General features: G+C 37.5%; 2 long non-coding RNA genes and 1 pseudogene across 3 annotated transcripts; 2 read left to right on the top strand and 1 right to left on the bottom strand.

Moving 5' to 3' along the window:
- The first annotated feature begins 820 nt into the window (after window positions 1–820).
- Window positions 821–9,199, top strand: LOC147475673 (ADP-ribosylation factor GTPase-activating protein AGD5-like; annotated as a pseudogene). The gene is made up of 9 exons (XR_015208590.1): window positions 821–1,000; window positions 2,111–2,165; window positions 2,982–3,072; window positions 3,241–3,472; window positions 4,750–4,967; window positions 5,093–5,279; window positions 7,070–7,324; window positions 7,419–7,477; window positions 8,832–9,199. The product of XR_015208590.1 is annotated as an ADP-ribosylation factor GTPase-activating protein AGD5-like (transcript).
- Window positions 9,200–10,319: 1,120 nt separating this feature from the next.
- On the top strand, window positions 10,320–11,459 carry LOC147475672 (uncharacterized). Its single transcript, XR_015209110.1, has 2 exons — window positions 10,320–10,621; window positions 10,733–11,459. It is a non-coding gene; the product is annotated as an uncharacterized LOC147475672 (long non-coding RNA).
- A 117-nt stretch (window positions 11,460–11,576) lies between these two features.
- On the bottom strand, window positions 11,577–13,382 carry LOC147475671 (uncharacterized). Its single transcript, XR_015209109.1, has 2 exons — window positions 13,194–13,382; window positions 11,577–12,461 (listed from the first exon to the last, which is right to left on the bottom strand). It is a non-coding gene; the product is annotated as an uncharacterized LOC147475671 (long non-coding RNA).
- Window positions 13,383–22,117: the final 8,735 nt, after the last annotated feature.

Here is a 22,117-nt window from a genome sequence, read left to right as displayed (position 1 = left end):
ATTCTCAAAGTAATTTTGGGGTTTGCTTGTGACTTTACTTCTTTGTAATCATGGCGTAATGTTTTGAATTGTAACTAGGATTTGGGGACTTTGGGCCTTTAGTTGGTGGTTGAGGGCTCATGGGATTAATGTATTGGTTTTGTACTCTTCTTTACATCTAAATATATCTTTTATTGTAAGTGTCTTCTAGCTTAGTTGCTGAAACCTTTGGGTGATGATACTAGAGGTCTGGGGTTCGAACCCTACTACACACCATTGAGTTACTGATCTCCTTAAAAACAGGTTTGCCCACACATTTTTTGTAGGTGCCGACTAGCGAAGTCTGTAAAACCTTTGGGTGATGATACCATAGGTCTGTGGGTCGAACCCTGCCAGCATCAAAGAGTTATTGATTTCATTTAAAACAGGCTTGCCAATCAATATATTATATATATAATTTTTTACGTATTCACAAAAAAATGAAAGTATAATAAAGGCTTTTGGACCACAAGCTCTTCAGTTCTTTGATTGTGAAAATCAAAGGTAGAAGCTTGGTTTTATAGGGATTCCCAATCTTTTACTATTGTGATCTAGGGTTTTATAATTTTTATGTGTTCATCTCAATCTTTTGCTTCCTTGGTTTCATCCATGTGTGACCAGTGTCACATATGTATACTGAATTGCATCCTGACCAGTGTTCCAAGTTGTTTTATGATCCTCACATTCAAATAGGTTTGGTGAGGTCATTTATCAAATAGATCATCTTATGATTTCGGTATGTGTGCCATTTTAAGATTTGTACACAATGCTTATTTAGTCACTTGTGAATTTTCATTTAATTGTTAAAGTCTTGCACATGATTCTATATTTCATTGAACTTCATTGTGTGCTGCTAATAATATTATTTTACTGTTTGGTTATTGTATGCAGAGGACCAAGATGGGCTAGTGTGAATCTGGGAATTTTCATATGTATGCAGTGTTCCGGAATTCATAGAAGTCTTGGGGTCCACATTTCAAAGGTGGTTCTATGTTCTTATCTGTCTGACAAATAGAATAGGATCATGTAATAGACTGTTTGACTCTACTGTTCTGCAACATGACTACATGAGTACACAGTTTAATACACTATTAATCTAATACGAAAATAATTGAAATGTTTTGGAATGTGTCCCATTATGGGATACCAGTCTTTTGTTGGAAAGTGACTTCTTGTTAATTCAGTTAAAAGAAAAAGTAGCTTATGTGTGCTGATCTGCTGTTACCTCCTTGAACAAGACATTTATTTTGTTATCAGATGTGTTATCATATATTTTATTGGAAAGTAAGATAGGTTATGGTGCTGCTGGCCTTTAAACCCAGTTGTTTGTTTATGAACAAAGCTTGCCAATACCTGGAAGAAAGACTTAATTTGGATAAGAAAGATTGCGTTTTATGTTTTTTTTTGTTTTCTTGTGTTTTGGTAAGTTTGCATCACTGGTTTAACAAATTGAAAGGAAATGATAGGCTTGCAGCAGTGACTACTGTGAACATTTGAATTAGAAGTTTAATTCCTCGTAAGTTATCTGGTTTAGCTGTATTTCACGGATTGGATTTTCCACCTGTCTGGTTGGTTTTCTAACAGAGTAAAACGTGAATGAGGACGTATAAGGGGAAATAGCAAATATTTCTTTCCCGTCTTTGTGATGCCTGTTAGCAGGTGAGTGGGTGGGTTTCTTCAATTTGTTTCACTACAATTGTTGAAACTTGGGGTCGTAATGATACTTTGTTGCTATTATGATAATTTGTATGAGGTCGTAATGAATTATGGCCATAAACTCTTTTTACTAGTTTTATGGTACACACTAATTAAGTATTTTAGAGACATTATGAAAGACATCATTTAATGATTTAATCTGGCAGAAAATATGTTTTAGAAGTTTTTCGTGATTAACACTTTAAGGCTGTCACAAGTGACACTAGATTCAAATTAGAGATTGTAAATAAAATAGAAGGTTTAAAGACGAATTGACAGCTTCGAATCTTCTATGTTGCATCATGTGAAATGTAATTAAAGTTTGTCATTGGCCACTAGTTAGAGATGCTGGTTCATGTGGAATAAGTCTTCTGATTAGTACCGGTGCATTCTGCAGGTTAGGTCCGCTACGCTAGATACATGGCTTCCGGAGCAGGTTGCATTTATTCAATGTATGAAAACAGATACTTCTCTGCATTCCACTACTTTCATATTTTTTGAAAAGTCTTATCTTGCTTCACTTCTGAGCTTTAGATTATACTTGTGCTTGGTATCAAGCAACACTTTGCAGAGCAAATTTTGACTACTCATGCTAAATATGAGGCTTTGGGAGGGTAGTGTTTGTTCATGTTTTGGATATATCTCAATGCTACAAGGACTTGGTTCCTCGCTAAGGGTCCAAGATGATGCAAACTCAAAATGAAAACTTTGCTGCCAATACATACAACATTTTTGTAAGCCTTCTGCCTTAGACATTTTTCTGGGTGTGGAATTAGTGATAAATAGAGTTTTGACATCATTATCAATAAAATAGGATGGGTCAGGGCTTAATAGCTCAATGATGATGCTTCTCTTGTAGTTTGTTAGTGAGAGCTAGGTTTGATTGCTACCAGGACATCCGAAAGCCATCAGAAAACATAATTCCTTTTTTGTTTTCTCACAAAACCTTCGAGCTTGCCTGTTATTACCGCTCCTGGTTATTACTTCACTTCGGTGAATCTTACCTAATTTTAAGGTGGTGTCCAGTTGGCCTACTGGTCAAGACTTGGCGGTTGGGTCCAAGGTCTTGGGTTTGATATCCACCTTCACAGGGGACGGGATTAGGGATAGGGAATAAAATCTTAAATATCAAAAAAAAAAAAAAAAAAAAAAGCTTGTTTTATTTATTTATCTGTGTTTGTCTGATAAAGCAGTCTTATTCTTGTAGTCTAATAGGATATAAGATTGAGAACGTCCTCCATTGTGATTTGGTTATGTTTTGCATGCAGCTATGGGAAATGAAAAGTCAAATATCTATTGGGAAGCAGAACTACCACCAAATTATGACAGAGTTGGGATTGAGAACTTCATTCGTGCAAAGTACACCCTTATTTACATTTTTAATTAACATGTGGATGTAGCTTTACTAATGATAGTAAATTGCTTTTGCTTGCTATGAACTACTAAGGCTTCATTCTCCTGTAATAGTTTTATTAATAAATGTGAGTTTGTTTCTCAGCATTATGTTAATTCAAGTGAATCTCTCAGGTATGAAGAGAAAAGATGGGTTCCTAGGGATGGAAGACAAAAATCCCCTTCAAAAGCATTTGAAGAGAGGTCTTCGGTACATAGTCAGAGACCTGGGGACAGAGGTGGCAATGGTCCTACCAATGTTGCTGTGCACGCTTCAGGGGAGAGAAGGAACCTTCCACCACCGACAAAAACTAGTATTCCTGCGAGAAATATCAGTGTTCCTGCACCATCTAAGGTATCATCTCAGGTAACATTATTATGGAAACGTTGCATCAATTTGACATTTTGACTATTATTATCTTGTTTGTTCCATTATAGACTATTGTTCGTTTTACCTTATTACTGATTTATTTATATGTTATTATTGTTAATGTTATTTTTGTTTATTTATTAGTTATTTTTTTTTGAATTGCTTGTGATGAAAGGGCTGGTTGTTTCTTGAGCTTGCATCAATTTTGTACATTATTTTACTTCGCAGTTTTAAACTTTTTTTATAAAATGAAGTTCATTTCGAATGTTTGGTTGTACTAACGGAAGTTTGCTTATGCTGAAATGGAAAGCTTTTGCATGACTGTATAAATTGGCAGTTAGCTCATTATAAGGTGAAAATGACTATAGTTTAGAGTCAAGTTAGGAATTGTGGTACCGAGAGTTCCTTGTCGTGAAGCTGTTGCATGACTTAGTTACAGATCTCTAGTACCTTTTGTTCTAGGGATCTGTGGCTTAAAGAAATTTGCTATCCATCCACATGATCTGTTGACTTTACTTAAACAATTGTGTGCGTGCATGAAATTAGCATTAGGCTTGCACATTGACTACGATGTGCAAAATGCATCAATATGCACAACCGACTTGTAATCAGAGGCTATGCCATGCTGACAGTTGATCCTTCATTGATACTAATGCGTTTCATCCTAGCCTTTATATGCCATCAGATATGTATACTATTTACAGATAGGTCTGTACGGGAAGAAAAAGAAAAAAGGAAGAAAGTTTTTTTTTTTTTTTTTGATCGGTAAAACTCAATTTTAATTTTTATAGATCCAAAGGTTACACATTACAAATTACATATCGATCTTAGGTAGCAAGTAGCTACTCGATCATACCCACTTGTACACTTAAGTTACAAGAGTATCCCAATCACATAGAAAATCGACATAACCCACTCCCCGGAAGCTTGGGCACACACTAGCCCACTCGAACAACAATTCTTTGACTTCTTCCACTATCTTATGTATCTCTTTCTCCTTGTGCTCAAAAAGGAAGAAAGAATTCAAATAAGGGAATTGCATTAATCTCCTCCCAGTACAGAACCACAACAAAATGCAAACATTTTGCTTGGATTCTTGTACATTTCACATGGTTTTTGAAAAAATGAAAGCTTGGCGTGTTTTATTTTTTTATTATGATTATTTGGTAGTCTCTCTTTTTACTGTTTGGGATATGCCTTGTTGGCTAAAATTGTTGCATACCACTTGGGTTTTATAAAAACTCATACCATGATTTTTGTGCACTAATTATTAGGTCTCCTCCGACCCAAAACCAGCAGCAGTGGCAAAGAAGCCAGAACCCATTGTGCAGAATGAATCAACTACAAAGGAAGTAGCTAACTCTACACTGGCCCCACCCCCCAAAATTGATTATGCAACAGATCTTTTTAATATGCTCTCCATGGGCGGTCCAAGTGAGAATGGTTCTGAGGCATCTTCCGCCAGATGACAATGCATGGGCAGGATTTCAGTGTATGTGCCCATTAGGCTATTCTCATTTTTCAGCTTTATTCTTTGATTTTTATAGCTACCGACCAGTTTGTTTCTGTTGGAAATGCTGCAACTTTTTGACTAAAGATATTGTTTGAAATTTGCAGCTGCCGAATCAGCATCTTCAGTAAAGAAAGAGTCTGCAGCAAAGCAGACTGAAACCGAAAGTAAAATCCCATCCGCATCTGGACTTGAGGATTTGTTCAAAGATTCCCAGCTGTTATGCCATCTGCTGTCCTAGGTCAACAACCACAGAAGGATTTGAAAAGTGACATCATGAGCCTCTTTGAAAAGGTATATTCTGTGGATAGCTGAAAATTGATTATGGCAGATTCGATCCCTTGAAATTGCATGGTTTCAGGTCTGATTTTGTTTAGAAGTAATCAGATGTCAGACCAACTGCACTCTGAATACTTACCTAATAGATAATGGTCCTCCCATTTTGCCCTATTTCTGGAACTTTAAAAGAATCAAGAACTCGTACAGCCCCTAGTTCTCTATTCAAAATGTGTAGCTGGTCATATATAATTTGGTTTAGTACGATTTATGAGTCATTTATTGGAATATGAAGTTCCTATTCAAATTAGGAACATTTTTTGAATCCTATATTAGCTTCATTTTTAAAAATCAATTTGCCTCTTGCTACCTTCGTTTAACCTTTCCATCTTTTCTATATGCATCTGAATTTAAATCATTGTATACTTTTTAGTTATATGTTGATCTTCCTATTCTAATTCATTTTTTGTAATCTTTTTTTGAAGTTAATCTACCTTTTCTACTTCTCAACTCGTTTCTACTGTAATATTTGGTCGTGGTTTGGGTTCAGCTTAGTTTAACTGTACTACGATGGGTGACCTTTTGGAAGTTATCGTTTTGTGCCTCACATTTTTATTCAAAAGATGAAATAAAGTAATGGTTTTAGGGTACCCTTTGCTAGTTGGGTCATAATCTGGTAACTGTTTAGGGCTTTAGGCAATTCACCCAGTTCACGTTCTTTTTTGGGTTCCAATGCATGAGATCTTGTAGCACTTACCCATGAGGCCCTATCAATTAGTATTACACAGAAGAAATCCATTATAGACACTAATCTGTGTTTCTAAGACATGAGGCAAGCATGGAATCTTGGCTTTAGAAGTATGATATTTCAATCTTTAGAAATGAGATGTAGAAATACGGGTTGGATATGGACTTCAGAAGTCAGACTTAAGCTAATAAGCCCAAACCTCTGCGTGGGGCATGCACATTCTCTGATTCGAAATTGACTCTTCCTTACTTTTTGTAAAAAATGCTTCTTGTAACTGTTTCTTCTTAGTGTAATCCGTCGTAAAAAACGTCTTCCTAAATTACGAATCTTTTTTTTTTATCCCTAAAAGTGAAATTTTATTCCTGATAATAATAAGAGTTACAAATAAGAGGAGAGTAGCATAAACTCACTATATTTTCTCTTTGCTAACGTGGTGTTCACCGCCCTTCGAGTGGTCCTAGTCACACGGAGTCCTGCCATACCCATCAAGCATTTCTCCGGGTAAGCCTGGGAGTAGGCTATCACTCCCGCCTCTTAATTTGTCACTTTCAGTAGCATTGCAAGTGAGGGGACTCGAATTTTCCTAAACTCACTATATATTCTAAAGTAAACGGTAATGTTGTTTGTTTACCCCTAAGGTATGAAGCTCCCAGAGGAAGAATAACACTTGCTTATAATATGGAATACCCTAATCAGATGCCTGGTCCCCCCCTCTGCTTGATCATTTGTAGTACCTTTACCTTTTGATGGTTAACTAAATATTTTTGGATGGTATAAGAAAATTTGCAGTGGCTGGAGGGCTTTATTGAGATGATGATGTTTAATTATGATTCATCTTGGAAAACATCTATGTGATAGGCATATTACTGAATATAAAGCTATTGTTGTTTATTTGCCTTGAATTGTTTTCCTTCCACAAAAATTAGTATATATGGTTTGAAAAACTGGAGGAAATATTAATGCAATGAACCAAAAAAAGGAAAAATAAACATGTTTATAGTTTGGTTCGGGATCAGTTATTTTATACTCTTCTTATGTTGAGGATGTTTGATGTGTGCAGTCCAAGATGGCATCACCATTTTCTGTTCATCAGCAGCAGCTTGCCGTGCTGGCGCAGCAGCAGTCTCTTTTAATGGCTGCTGCAGCTAAATCTAATGGAGGAGCCCCAGCAGCTCCTGTCAGTACTCAGCAGTCTGGTTCTAATGGTATATAATGCCCGGGTGGAAGCTTGCCAAACCAAAACTGGCTAAGCGTTGGGTATCAGGCTCCTGGAGGAAGAATGCCTGTTGCTGGACAGAATGAGTTGCAAATGCAGGTGGATCTTTGTGAGCAAAACTAAAGTACTTTTACTCATATAGTAAGCTATAATGTCAATCTTATCCCTGTTTGTTCTTTTTGAACCGCACCAGATGGGGAATGTCAGGCCCTCAAATTCATCAGGAATTTATGTTCCTTTTCAAACACCAAGGTATTTTCCTGAGTTAATAATCTACTTCTCTAAGAATATGTTTGTATTTTTGGCTGCTATTATTTTAATGATGTTACCCTGTCTGGATATCCGGGTATGATGGGAGTCCTTGTTTACTAAGAGGTCTTTCTAGTGTCGAATCCATTTTAGGTAAAAATAGCTTGCAGTTTTCCGGTGTAGAATGGTATGCCTTAGCGTGCTATAAATAAAGATGAACTGGACCTCACTAGTTTTATACTATCTCCTAGACCTCACTATTTTTATACTATCTACCTAATTAAGATTAGTAAAATACGGAAGATTTTTGCAGCATCTTTTTCCTCTTCAGTTTGGCTGTGTTTGCTTCAAAGAAATATTACTCCTGGAAAATGAAAGGTAATTTTGTAAAGATGTAAGACAAGTGAGTATGGGTGGATTGTGAAATTTTTCATAGGTAGATTGAAGCGGGAGGAACTATAATCACTTTTTTTTTAAGGATATGGATGTGAAGGGTAATTTCTAGTTAACCTTCACAGAAATAAAAATTGAGTGTGATATGGAAATGGCTGCACTTCTATAGAGAAGTTGCCTACATATCCATTTCTCTGGAAAATTGGAATCAAGCCATGTGCAGTTCATTTCTCATGATAGTTGTTGAGACGATCTTTCGTGTGCCAAAGATGGCTCTTGATGCTTCGCCTGCTTTGGGATCTGTAACTGTCGTGTCCATTATCTTTGTGTCACTTGAGATTGCTGCTGTAGTAATTGGTGGTAAATGATCTTAGTTATAACACATTACTTACCTGATTTTCCTTTTCCTGCATCATAATCTATCTGTTGAGGTTGTTGACTAAGAAAACGCTAGCAGACTCGTATTCATATTAATTATTTGATTTTTCCGCATCATGCTCTATCTGTTGAGGTTGTTGACTAGGAAAACGTTAGTAGGACTCATATGCTATGAATATAAGTAGAGGTTATGTTGAGCTGGTATGACCATTACACTTGTCAATATTATATTGGAGGACAATATATGTTCCTTACAATGAAGTTCAGAGAAAAGAAGACTTTTTTTTAGAAAAGGGTTTTGTTCATTTCCGTCAAGTGATGGGAGACACTGGAATAACTTTCTCTTTTCCCTCTGCTTCTCTTATCCTCACTTTCACTTTCCCGGAATCCTTTCTCTCTTTTCCCTTTGCTTCTCTTATCCTCTCTTTCACTTTCCCGGAATCCTGATTCTTTGAATGAAACACAGGCTTTGTTTTGGCAGAATAGAAACTTGCAATGATGATAGCGTTAAATAGCCTGCATTCACTTATTACACAACAGTTGCACTATATGTGTATATATTAATTATATGGTTTTTTTCTTGCAGTATTTATAATATGGAGACAGTTGCTCCAGTTAATGGCATTGCCTCAGGTAGTGGAGTGAGCAGGCCTCCTGCAATGCCCCCCGCCTCTTCTCTCACCCCAACTAGAACTGAAACAGACTTTGATTTCTCATCCTTGACACAAGGGATGTTCTCAAAATCCTAGGCGACTCCTAAATTTGTTAAGCTAGTAATTGGTGTTTAGTGCAACAACATAATAGAAGTTTACAGGAAATATAGCAGTTGGGGTTTCTCATCAGATTATATAAGCTTATTGTAGATGCCCTTTCCATTTCATTGTAATTTATTTGCTGATTTGCATCATTTGTACGAGTAGGTCTGTTGAAAGCAATAAAAATGGGTTCAACTAACTTGTAATAGTTTTTTCTTTTCTTTTCTTTTTGTTACTGGGTGCTCTTCAACCAGGGTGGGGAGTCGAATATATTTTTCTCCCGCCATCCCTTTTGGATGTTATTTGTTCCAAGAATACTACTTACAGTGATCATTTTGTTGACGTTGGTTTTCTGGAATCCACTGTTGGAGAAACAATTTCAGTAGACTGGAAGTATATGAACTATGTTCCATGGATGACTTCCAATAGAAGCGGTAGGGGATGTTATTTTCAAAGACATCTTCGCGAGTGTGGATTGAAAGAGAACACGTAGGTATAAAAGCAGCAAGAAATTGGTCACAAGGCCATTTTCAAGTGAAATTAACTCTCACAACCAGTTTTTTTCAGGTGAAAATAATCTTGAAAACCAATTTTTGAGTGAAAATAACCTATAAAGACATAGCCCGGATTTGAAATAAATATTTTCTGATTTTACCATTTCTGTCATTTTCTATAAACAATAAGTGTTCTTACCTAATGATAATGAGGTGAGTGAAATATAGTGAGGATGGTTGATATTTATAGGGAATAAATATGACTGTTTCAGTGAGGCGTGTTTGGATAGAGCCGTTGGATTAGTCCATTGGACTTGATTGTTTGGCCCAATGCTCAATGAAATTGTTTTATATATATATATATATATATATATATAGGGGTGGGATAGAGGCACATTCACTGTAGCCACATTCTGGGCACAGTGAATCCACACCATCAATCTGTGGCCAATCCAACAGACATAGTCTATTCTAAATTACCAAATCGAAATAAATGAAATTTCAGAAAAAACAAATTTTGCTAAACTAAAAACACGAAATAAACAAAAAAATCGATCGAACCTTCTTCTCCAAAATTAGATCGATAATTTTTCTCTCCTCTCCAAAATTCACGAGTGGGTTCTCTCTTTTCGTTGTGTACTTCTTTTTCGTTCGAGGTAATTTCTCTATTTCTCATTGCCACATCGAGTGGGTTGGTATATTTTACATTTTTAGCTTAATCCATGACTGTTTGTTTGTTTGTTGATTTGCATGTTAGTATTGTGTGTTAGATCAGAATTAATCAAGAGAGTTTCACTTCACACTTCACAGCAAAGAAAGAAAAGCGATTCAGGAAAAGTTAATGATATCATATATGGGTTAGGATAGAGGCACATTCACTGTAGCCACATCCTGGGCACAGTGAATCCACACCATCAATCTGTGGCCAATCCAACAGACATAGTCTATTCTAAATTACCAAATCGAAATAAACGAAATTTCAGAAAAAACAAATTTTGCGAAATATAAAAACAAAATAAACAAAAAAATCGATACTTTCTTCTCCAAAATTAGATCGAGAATTTTCTCTTATCTCCAAAATTCACGAGTGGGTTCTCTTTTTCGACTGTGTGCTTCTTTCGTTTGAGGTAATTTCTCTATTTCTCATTACCACATCGACTTCTCTATTTAATGCCTTCGTTATTTAAATCATTGTAATTTTGCTTTTACTCATTTCAAATCTTCCTTTGAGCTTTCAGTGCATAGAACCTTCATTGGCTGCTGTGACCACTGCTGTAGCATCTGACTCTACTCGTACATTTTTGCATATCAGATTTTCAGGCCAGTAGCTGTGTTATTACCCAGATTTTTGCCTATCAGATTTTTGCATATCAGTAGCTGATCCCATTGTGAAGGAAGACTATCTGATCAGCTGCAGCTATACTCAGTCGATATAAGAGCTACCATAAGTCCATTATGACTACCCTCCATCTCCAGCAGAAAAAAAAAAACTCTGCAACAGAAAAAAAAAAAAAAAAAACCTAGCCTCCATCTCTAACAATGACTAAGCGGGCAAAGAAGGCATTATCGTCGGGAAATATGGTGCCCGTTATGGTGCAAGTTCTGCGAAAAGCAGATTAAGAAGATGGAAGTTAGTCGACATGCAAAGTAATATACGCAAGTTTTCGCGGCAAATATCTTTGTGAAGAGAAAGGTCATTTGGGATGCTATTAGAGAAAGGAGTACAATCGATATAGACTAGCTTGTTTTAATTAGTTTTGCTCAGTTGTTTTGGGATGCTATTAGACTAGCTTGATTTAAGCCGATTACCAAACTTGATATAATCCTATTGAACTGCTGTTGGTGGGTATTAATTGTAAGAGTTGTTTTTTGGATTATTTGACATGTGGTCAGTCATTTTACTGGTGATAGAGTTTTATATTGTTTCCTATTATTCTGAATATAGATTTGAATGTTTTAAGATTATTCAGGAGGCACATCATTTGATTTCTCCCAGTTTTTTGCCTAACATTTCGCCCAGTTCTTGTCCTTATGTGGCTCGTGCATGCATACATGGACATAACTTATGTGGCTCCATCTGCATATAGGGAACACATAGCTTCACAAGTTTCATTAACATACAGCCTGACGGGCAAAGATTTCTGACAGAAAAAATGAACTTCACGGAAAAAATGAAAATTTATGACAGGTTCCAAAATGAACTTCAAAATAAACTTCCGCGGAACAAAGTTAAAGCAGTTCCATTTAACATAAGGGCCCCCTTAACATAAACATGACTCTCAGACTAGAAAGAATACCACTGTACGTGAAGGATGACAGCTCTTAATCTAGCGCGCAAAATACCACTGTGAAGCCACTCTCTATAAATGTTAAATTTCCTTTGGAGAAGACAACCTTATTTATAGCTTCCACAGCTTCATGTTCTAATCTTCTACGCCAAAGAGCTTCGAAAAAGCTTCCTTTTTGTTGTCGCGGCTTCCGCCGAGAATTTAACATCGATTATAAAAGCTTTCTCCCTCTAACACTGAACTGATCTCGGTAACATTTCAATTCCGCCGAGGCATACCACGGATCTCTTTGAAGTTAAACTATTTGAACTTGATGCGATCTTTGAAACTCTCTCCGTAAAACTAGATCCATCGCCATAAAAGCCGGTTCGGTTCAGTTCAATAGAAGACACTCAACCAAGTTCGAGCTCCACTAGGTGGACAAGAGTTATATCGAGGAAAGGTGGGGTAAAATACGTAATCGGACCCTATCATTAGGAGATGATATTGACCTTAACCCTTTTCTTGCCTCCTCAATTTGGGTGGCGTGTAGTTATAAAGACAAATCAAATTTTCGTAAGCCTCCCTCGTCGGGCATGATTTCCTTTGTTGATAAACCAAATCTCCACGAGAATGGAGGGGCATATTTTCTAGCATAGTTTGCTTTATTGATGCCTTTTAAATCTTCACCTTCAAGCAACTGTATTCCACCCATCGATTATCTAATTGCATAAGGAATAATGTGTGCATTGAACTTTAAAAGGGAAAATGAGAAAACAAAGTTTCGGACTTTCATAGAAGAAGAACGGTGTTGAGCAATAAATTTTCACCGTGAGCCCGATCATACCATTGCAGCGTGATGTCATATAGAAATCAACAACGCCAACATCACATCATGTTCAAGATTGATGTATCATATGATCTAAGCTATGTGGATATTCTTTTCTCTGGGTCCTCTATAAGCCAAATATTAGACATGATTACAATTAATGTGATAAGCGGTGATGGTAACTATAGAAGTATAGAAATATAATGATGCAGTCGACCGAAAGTGATCGTAATGATTGCTTAGCCAATGCAAGTGTAAAGTAAACAAAAAATCAAAGAAATTAGAGAGACATAAGGTTCAAGAGTTACATTATTGGCAATTAAAGAGATACGGAGTTCTCTTGGAATACCACTGTGAATGATGACAGCTCTTAATCTAGCGCGCAAAATAGGATTTTTATATCTTGGCCTACCTAAGGCAGTTTAAGCTAAAACATCCAAATCAGATTCCAAAATTTGAAAATCTATCAAAACATATTCAAATTCTGATCTAACACACAATACTAACATGCAAATCAACAAACAAACAAACAGTCATGGATTAAGCTAAAAATGTAAAATATACCAACCCACTCGATGTGGCAATGAGAAATAGAGAAATTACCTCGAACGAAAGAAGTACACAGTCGAAAGAGAGAACCCACTCGTGAATTTTGGAGAGGAGAGAAAAATTATCGATCTAATTTTGGAGAAGAAGGTTCGATCGATTTTTTTGTTTATTTCGTGTTTTTAGTTTAGCAAAATTTGTTTTTTCTGAAATTTCATTTATTTCGATTTGGTAATTTAGAATAGACTATGTCCGCATTGGATTGGCCACTGATTGATGGTTGTCTAGGGTGCCACTCTTATAGTGACACCTTTATCTCACTCTTCTCTTGAGCCGTCGGATCCGACCTCAAGATCTGAAGATCTCAATGAGGGTAAAAATGTATTTTTCCTCATCATCTTCTCAAAAAAAGAAAAAAAAAACCGATCTAACAAAAAAAACCAACCGATCTAACAAAAAAAAATAAACCGAAATTGGGTTCTCTCTCTCTACGGCTCTCTTGGCTTCTTTTTCTCATCATTTGGCAATTCGGTTTCTTCATTTGGTTTCTTCTTCTCTGATAGGTATCATTTGGCACTTCAACTATAGTGCACTTTTGGTTATGGTGCTTGCCTATTGGAACGTTTTAATTGACACTTGGATTGTCATTATACCATAAAAACTTGAATTTTGATTTAATTTAGGTTGCTATGATTATAGTTATGATTAATACCCTCGTTTAAAGGCGATGACAATTTCGTGAACTCATGTCATTATTCTTCATGTTGTGATTACAATGGGAGTTCGGTGAACTCTTTCGTATTCTTCATGCCGATGATACGTCGAGTTTTGAACTCAATCGGAGTTCGATGAACTTCTGTCGTATTCTTCATGCGTGATACGCCGAGTTTGGAACTTTCATCGAGTTCGGTGAACTTGAATTCTTCGGAGTTTTGAACTCTGTCGAGTTCGGTGTTTTGAACTCTATCGAGTTTTGAACTCTCTGTCGAGTTTCATTGAACTTCTATCGTATTCTTCATGCTTTACGTCCGAGTTTTGAACTCTGTCGAGTTCGGTGAACTCTATCGAGTTTTGAACTCTTTTCGAGTTTTGAACTTCTGTCGAGTTAAAATTATTCGGTTTTTTCGCTGTCGGAGTTTTGAACTCTGTCATATTACTCATCGAGTTTTTGAACTCTTTTAGAGTTCGGTGAACTCTGTCGTATTCTTCATGTCGTGATACGTCGGAGTTTTGAACTCTGTCAAAGTTCGTGAACTCTGTCGTATTCTTCATGCCGTGATACGTCGGAGTTTTGAACTCTATCGAGAGTTTTGAACTCTGTCGAGTTTTGAACTTTTAGAGTTTTGAACTTTCATAGTTTTGAACTCTCGGTAAAAACTCGTCGAAGTTTGAACTCTGTCAAAGTTTTGAACTTCTTCATACCCGTTTTGAACTCTTCGAGTTCGTGAACTCTGTCGTATTCTTCATGCCGAATTCGTTTTTTGAACTCTGTGTCGAGTTCGATGAACTTTATCGAGTTTTGAACTTCGGTCGAGTTCGGTGAAGTAGCATATTCGGTGAACTCGGCGAGAGTTCACCGTTCATATTCGGTGAACTCTGTCGAGTTTTGAACTCTGTCGTTATTCTTCATGCCGTTTCGTGAGTTCGGTGAACTATGTCGAGTTTTGAACTCTTTTCGTTCGGTGAACTCTGTCGTATTCTTCATGCCGATTCTACGCCGAGTTTTGAACTCTGTCGGGAGTTCGGTGAACTCTGTCGAGTTTTGAACTCTTTTAGAGTTATTTGAACTCTGTCGTATTCTTCATGCCGATTCTATCCGAGTTTTGAACTCTGTCGAGTTTCGAAACTTCTATCGAGTTTTGAACTTCGAGTTTAGTTAAGTAGCATATTTGAACTCTTCGAGTTTTGAACTTTGAACTATTCTTCAGTTCGGTGAACTCGTCGTATTCTTCAACTGATTATCGAGTTTTGAACTCGGTCGAGTTTTGAACTCTTTTAGAGTTCGGTGAACTCTGTCGATTGATTCTTCATGCCATGATTCATTCGAGTTTTGAACTCTATCAGAGTTTTGAACTCTGTCAGAGTTCGTTGAAGTAGCATATTCGGTGAACTCTGTCAGAGTTTTGAACTCTGTCTCTGTCGAGTTTTGAACTCTTTTCGAGTTTTGAACTCGCCGTATTCTTCATGCCGTGATATTCTTTCGAGTTTTGAACTCTGTCGAGTTCGATGAACTCTGTCGTATTCTTCATCGAGATTCGTCGAGTTTTGAACTCGTCGATTCTTCATCTTCGTGATTCTGTCGAAGTTCGGTGAACTTTGTCGAGTTTTGAACTCTTTCGAGTTCGGTGAACTCTGTCGTATTCTTCATGCCGTAACTCTTCGAGTTTTGAACTCTGTCGGAGTTTTGAACTCTGTCGATTTTGAACTCTGAACTTGTTTAACTCTGTCGAGTTTTGATGTTTAAGTTATTTACACCGTTTATGTACATTGGGATTTTTGATTGTTTAAGTTATTTATATTTTTAATTTTTTCGATTTATAGAAATGGAGACGAGACATCAATCAATATCGAAGAAGGCGTGGTTGGGTCTTCGTCTACTAAAAAACCCCGTTCAAGGCACGCAAACATTAGGCTGCTCCTATATAGGAATGACTTTTACAAGTGTTGACAAGGCAAAGACTTATTACAAAAGTATGGTCAACAAGAGGGATTTGAGACTTCGTGTTCGGACGACTTCAAGCAACAAAATCAGGTGGATTTGGTTAGTGGTTGTTTACTGTTTGCTCCGCGTGAAGGGGTTAACAAGAGAGATGAAGTCCGATCAAGAAATACATCAACTATTCGGTGTGGTTGCCAAGCTAGAATTAAGTATTAAGAAAAGAATGCATGAAGAGATATATGAGGTCGGCGTTGCTCATAATGACCATAGTCACGGTCCGGTGACCCCATCGAAGAATTTGCATGAAAACTAACAAACATATGCCCGGAAGGCGGTGAAGTGCTTGACCGAGATATTTAGTGATAACAGTTTATCTGTTGGGAAAGTGGCATCTGTTTTCCATGGAGAGGAAGTTGGGTTTACCGAAAAGATTGTTGGAACCATTATTATGGTTTGACCCGAGAAAGATGCCTAAAGAAGGTGATGCAACTGCCGTCTTTGCAATATTTTATCTTAAGAGTCTCTTGAGGATCCCCGGTTCTATTACGCTATTGATTTAGATGAAAATGGGACTGCGGTGAACTTTTTCTGGGTTCATGGGAGGTCTTGATGCCAATATGAATATTTTGGGGATGTTGTGTCTTTTGATACCACATATCGTACCAATGCATATTCCATGCCTTTTGCCCCTTTTTACTTTGAGTCAACCATCATTATCGGTCGATTCAGTTTGGTTTAGCATTGTTGCTTGATGAGACGAAGATACATTCATATGGCTATTTAAGGCCTGGCTTGCAGCCATGGGTGGTCGTGCGCCAACTGCAATCATCACTGACCAGGATAGAGCGATGACAGCAGCCATTGCCAAAGTGTTTCCTAATACTCGTCATCGTTCTTGTCTTTGGCATATTATGCAGAAATTCAAGAGAAGATGTCATTTACCAAATTTGAGACATTGGTAACCGAGTTGAAGAACACTATTTCTTTTTAGTATAGGATTGTTGATTTTGAGAGAAGATGGTGTACAATCATTGAGAAGTATGAGTTGTCTAAAATCCTTGGTTGGCGAGATATATTCATTCAATCGGGGAGAAATGGGTTCCTTGTTATCTCGGTGGCACCTTTTTTTGGTATGCACCACGGTAGTCGAAGTGAATCGATGAATGCTCATTATGACCCGGTTTGTCAATTCGGCGACTATGCTTATGCGGTTTGTACATGGTAATGAGAAGTCTTTGGCTTTGCTTGCTAGGAAAGAAAGAGATTCGATTACCGCACCAGCATAGTTCACGGTTGTGCCTAACGATGCTTTCATCCTTATGCATGCATGCGAAGGTCTATCGATCTCAATATTCAATAAATTTAAAGAGCAACTAGAAAAGGCAAAGATGGAGTACAAAATTGATGGGGAACAAATTGGCGGTATGGAACCGGAGCTACATGGTGAAATGGAGAGACCATTTGAAGAATTCTGTTTGGAGAGTGAGTTTCGATAGAGGAACCTTAGAGGGAGATTGAATGCAAGTACTTTCAGTTTATGGGTTTGCTTTGTGGTCATATCTTAAAGGTTTTATCTTATTCTGAGAATGAAGAGATTCCAAACCATTTTAGATTGACGGTGGATGCAAAAGTCTAACACTTATAGAGCGGAGTTTGATCTTTGGATTTGTGGTGGGAATGTCTCAAATGAACCTTTGAGAGTGGCTCATTCTATCAAGGTTGCTTCTCAAGTGGCTTCACGATCGTCGCATACTTTTGAGGGTTATTCATATTTTATTGAAAAGATTGGTGAAATGGCTATTGAAATTTCAAAGTTTAATGAGACTTCCTACAAAGGAGGCCTTGAAGTTCGCGAGCCTCGATTCTGAGCCTTCGATACCTTCGGTTAATACATCACGGGTTTTTTTATTTGAATGTTTAATTTGATATAAATTTAGTGTTTAATTAGGTGTTTAATTTGATATAAATATTTATTTTAATTAGGTCTTTATTTCAGCTATTGATTTTGAATCCCAACATTTCTCAAACAAAAGGGAGGGGAGAAGAAAGCGGATAGATGGAAATCCCCAAAGAGATAGCCCTAAACAATTCGGGGAAGAAAGTGTCACAGATGTGGACAGATTGCTAACCATGACTCGAGAAATTGTCCGGAGAAAAATAATACGTAATCTGTCGATTGTAAGTATAGCTTTATTCAAAACTCTTTGATTCTAAATGTTCACTAGTTCTAATGATATTTTATCTGCGCGTCATGGACTTCATTGATGTCTGGACTTGTTAAGAGTGGTTTAGATATGGCAGCCTTGTTAGAGTTTTATCAAGTGTTGTTAAGTTGAACTGTGTCGAGGGTTGTGTTCCATTGCATCATTATGTCCATTGGATAGTATCTAATGTTGTCTGCTAGCTAGGCTCTAGATAGGAAACATCATAATGATAGACCGGTGCTTTTTTTGATAACTTCTTTCTCCCTTTTTATTTTCAAAGTTCAATATTGCTGGTTTAGGTTACATTTGGGGAGTTTAATTAGACTGAGTTCTAATCTCATTGATGTTGTAGAAAAGAGAAGTATGGCTCAAGGAGAAATGGAGAATCTGGAGGCAAAGCTTTGCTTTAGGTAAAAATACTGCCTACTCATATGTTCGTTTCCACCCTCGACTTTGCATCGGTCGATCTTGATCTTTTCATCATTCTCTGCGGTTATGTTTACATTGCTCTGAGTTCCACAAGATGCCACAAGTATCAACTTGCCACCTTGACTATGCACCATTCAAGAAAGTGCGTCAAAATTGAGTTATTAGCTACTGGCGGGAGAAATTGTGTCGTGAAAAGAGCAAGAGAAGAAGCGAAGTGTTGAAAGAAGGTGGAGAAGTTGAAGAGAAAAACTTGGAGTGAAAGGCTTGAACAAGCCAAAGCTAGGTCTTGGCAGGCTATACTTGTTGCTAATTTATTCGATGTGCTTAAATGTTGTATCTGAAACAATAATATTTGGGATTGCATAAAGCATTTTGATGTGCTTATTATAAATGTTCTTGTTGTTACACAAAGCGTGCCCACTTGCAATTTTGTTCCGTAAGTTGATATGATGTATTGATCACGGATACTATACCACCCGGTATAATGCCAACGCGTTTGTCAACAACAAATTTACCTCAACTCATATGATCATCAATGAACATCAACACAAACAAACCAAACCGATAAATTGCCAAAACATCAACATCAACGATATGGACTTGAATAGCTTTGCGATATCGTTTGGATTTGAATTTGGATAAAAAAATGTGTCTGTTTGGACTTTGTCCCCAAAGCGGCATGGCCACACCGTTTGGCCTTAGTTCCAAAGCGGCATGGCCACACCGTTTGGTACTAAAGCCAAACGGTGTATGCCATGCCGTTTGGGACTAAGTCCAAACGGTGTGTGGCCATGCCGTTTGGGACAAAGTCCAAACGGACATGCCATTTTTTGCAAGTTCAAAGTCAAAACGACATGGCGAACCGTTTGGCCTTAGTCTCAAACGGCATGGCCACAAAGAACTAAGGCCAAGCGGTGCAACCATGCCGTTTGGACTTTGAACTTGCAAAAAAAAATGTTTTGGACTTTGTCCCCACTTTGTCCCCAAGCGTCCAAACGGCATTTGGACAAAGTCCAAACAGACATTTTTTTTGGTTTAGTCCCATGGCATGGCCCCGTTTGGTACTAAGGCCAAACGGTGTGGCCATGCCGTTTGGGAACTAAAAAATCCAAAATCGGTTTGTCCCCAAATGGCATGCCGTTTTGGACTTAGTCCCAAACGGCATGGCCACAAAAGTCCAAACGGTGTTAACCATGCCGCCAAGTTTTGCCACTTGGGGACAAAGTCCAAACAGACACGCCCATTTTTGCAAGTTCAAAAACAACGGCATGGCCACACCATTTTGGCCTTAGTCTCAAACGGTGTGGCCATGCCGCTTGAACTAAGGCCAAACGGTGTGGCCATGCGTTTGGACTTTGAACTTGCAAAAAAATGGCGTCTGTTTGGACTTTGTCCCAAACGGCATGGCCACACCGTTTGGACTTAGTTCCAAACGGTGTGGCCATGCCATTTGGGACTAAGTCCAAACAGACACGCCATTTTTTTTGCAAGTTCAAAGTCCAAACAGACACGCCATGCCGTTTGGGACAAAGTCTGAATAGACACGCCATTTTTTTTGCAAGTTCAAATCCAAACGATATGGCCACACCGTTTGGTGTGACCACACCGTTCAAGAGGCAAAAAAACAGATCTTTTGTGTTTTGGCAAAAACATTGCGTACTGCATTAGATTTTTGTGTTTTGGTAAATAACATTGGGATTTTTGCAAATAACATTGGGATTTTTGTGTTATGCATTAGAGATACTAATAGAGATAACATTGGGACATTAGAGATAACATTGGGACAATGTTCTGCATTAGATTATTAATAGAGATACTTCGATGTGACAAATTAAAATCGCAAAATTGTCCGGAGAGCACAAGAAGAGCCATTGAATGGATATAAACTGAGATCTAAGCAAAAACACATCTGGCGCAGCCACGGTAAAGTAGTATAAGCTGTTTACTCCATTTGACAGCAGGCGTCCTATTAAAATCAATGCACGCTAATAGCGAAAACATAACCAAAGGCAATGTGACATGAAATACATGAAACCCAGGATCTTAGGTGAACATGAAAAGAATGACAAGTCCAAAGCAAGATCACTATCATTTCATATTTCAACAATGTGAAATACATTGTGACATTGTGCAATTACTGAACATAAAGCTATACATTGCCATGTGAAATACATTATGCGAATTCTTGAACATAAAGCTAAGTTGCTACATATCAACAACTTGCACTTACAAAAGAGTCCTAACATAACATTTTTTTTTTTTACTACAAAGAGATTTCCAATCTAACTTTCGACTTTATCTCCTTCACGCAAAACAAAAAAAAAATTGAATAAACAGTCGGTCAAAGCAAAGTTAAATCAAACCTGCTTTATTAAGGTATGACAGAAAAACTAACCTCTCCACTTGCTTCCTCATGTTCACCATCTTCCGCCACCACCATTTGCCTAATTACCCCCAATAAAAACACATGAATCGGTATAAATAGTACTACATATGTCAAATCCAACACCAAATCTAGAAACCTCATTGGACTTGGAAAACTCTTGAACTTAAGTCATGATCAACTCTCAAAAGAACAAAGAAAGACAAATGCCAATAAACACTCCCCGCATCATCTCGAAACAAACTCCAAAACCGCATCATCTCAAATGCCAATAAACACTCCCCCATCATCTCAACTAACACAAACTGAAAAGTAAAAAGCAAAACCGATCATCATCTCAAATGCCAATAAACACTCCCGCATCATCTCAACTAACACAAACAAACCATTTCCATTTCCAACACTTTCGTCCCAACACAAGATAAAAAAGGAGGTAAACTAACCAAACTAACCACTAAACCCTAAACCCTAAACTAACCAAACTCAACATACCTAAATCCTATGCTCCTTCACGATATCGTCCGTAATGAACTTGCACGGGTCAAATTGTATGCCTCCATGAACTGGTTACGTGCATCCTCCTGGAATCGCTAGTCCCACCCAATTGCGGGCCTTGATTGAGCAAGCGAGAAATTTCATCGACGACGGGTCTTTGTCAAAATTAAAACACAAAACTACATTAGTATATACATTTACATTTATAAAATACCAAAACAAAACAAAACAAAAATTAACATTGTAAGATATTAACTCACCAGATTATGATATGGAAGACTCTGTAGGGAGTAGTGACTAAGATGATCAAGGTTTATCATTCGAATATGACTATTGTTTTCGTACCAACTCATGTATCTACTAACACACTCCCATGGATAAGATGGAATGGGTCCGCGTTGTTCAAGTTGAATCAAGTGATTCTGCCAATTACTCCAGTAGGAAGACGCAATATTAAATTTCACATCATACCCGCGTCCGGAAGTAGTTCGCGTCGAGGTCTTTGGTTTTGGGGGATCTGAGGGTACAAACTGCATATGACCCAACTGACGCACAACCCTCGCAACATTGTACTGCTCGACATTATCAAGAAAGCATATAAATCCCTCGAAAAATGCTATTTCATCCACCGGCCGTGTAGCTCGGACTTCAACATAGGGATACCATTCAACCTGTCAAATAGCATATGATCGAGGAAATTAATCATTAATCACATACTAATAATATTAATTAATAAATAAAACTATTTACATACAAAAATGCTTACATCGGTACAAATCATATTATCAATGGTGGCTTGGGTATACTTCAA

The sequence above is a fragment of the Coptis chinensis genome, chromosome 9, assembly GCF_015680905.1.
Source record: "Coptis chinensis isolate HL-2020 chromosome 9, ASM1568090v1, whole genome shotgun sequence".
Classification (NCBI taxonomy): Eukaryota; Viridiplantae; Streptophyta; class Magnoliopsida; order Ranunculales; family Ranunculaceae; genus Coptis; species Coptis chinensis.
The sequence above is the reverse complement of the archived record's forward strand: the minus strand, read 5'-3'. Positions and strand labels throughout refer to the sequence as shown.